The 768-nt window shown below is 71.7% G+C and overlaps 1 protein-coding gene across 2 annotated transcripts in view; it reads right to left on the bottom strand.

The window, feature by feature from the left end:
• LOC102499466 (thy-1 membrane glycoprotein) overlaps positions 1 to 746 on the bottom strand; it is a 7,903-nt gene extending 7,157 nt beyond the window's left edge. Inside the window, exon 1 of one of the 2 annotated variants that reach the window (XM_006152317.2) lies at positions 659 to 746. The gene's annotated coding sequence lies outside the window, so the exon portion shown is untranslated. Of the gene's footprint in view, positions 1 to 353; positions 453 to 658 lie in introns of those variants that run through there. The other variant, XM_006152318.3, reaches the window with a different exon arrangement.
• Positions 747 to 768: the final 22 nt, after the last annotated feature.

A 768-nucleotide genomic window follows, 5' to 3' on the forward strand; every position in this document is an offset into this window, starting at 1 on the left:
GCAGCGGCTGGGGGGGCACACTCCACGCATTTCCTCAGGCCCACGCACCCGCGGCCCGGTCCCGGAGAGGCTCCGCGCTCCCTCGCTCTCCAGCCCCCGCTCGGCGAGCCCCACCCTTCCCAGTTCCATATTCCGATCCTCCTCTCTCCCCATCCAGGGCCCCCTCCCTCTCTCTCATCATTTTCCAGTTCTCCCCTCCCCCGTCTGCCCGCCTTCCACCCAGTCCCCGCCCGCGGCACTGCGGTTCCCTTTCCTCCAGGGCCCCGCACCCAGCCCGCCTCGCGGTCACCGGGCCGAGATTCCCTCCAGCTCGCCGTCCTCTGGCCTCTCCTCCCAGCTCTACCCTTCCCCACCTTGGCCAGCTGGGTGTCGGGACCGGGTGGACAGCAGAACCAAAGGCGGTCCTCGGCGCCCTTCCTCCCAGTTCTCTTCCAGCGCCCCCGCCCGGGACAACCGTCCTTGGTGGGCGAAAGCCAGGGAGCGCCTTCCCGGGAAGGCGGCTTGCAGCGCGGTCCCTGCCCTGCGGTGGCGTCCCACTCCGGCCCCTGCCGGAAAGCAGGCCCCTCCGACTATTTTCCGAAGCCTCGGGCTGGGAAGGGTTGCACTGGCGCCAGTGGCTGTGCCTGCGCCCGGGGCCTGTCCTGGCTCCAGCTCCCACCTGGGCTCGGGTGCTTGCCGCAGCCTCCTCGGGACGCGCCGCCGCCGCCTCCAGCTGCTGCACCCAGATCGGCGCCCGCAGTTTTCACCCGGGGTGGGGGGGCGGGGGTG

The sequence above is a fragment of the Tupaia chinensis genome, unplaced genomic scaffold (assembly GCF_000334495.1).
Source record: "Tupaia chinensis unplaced genomic scaffold, TupChi_1.0 Scaffold000348_1, whole genome shotgun sequence".
Taxonomy (NCBI): domain Eukaryota; kingdom Metazoa; phylum Chordata; class Mammalia; order Scandentia; family Tupaiidae; genus Tupaia; species Tupaia belangeri.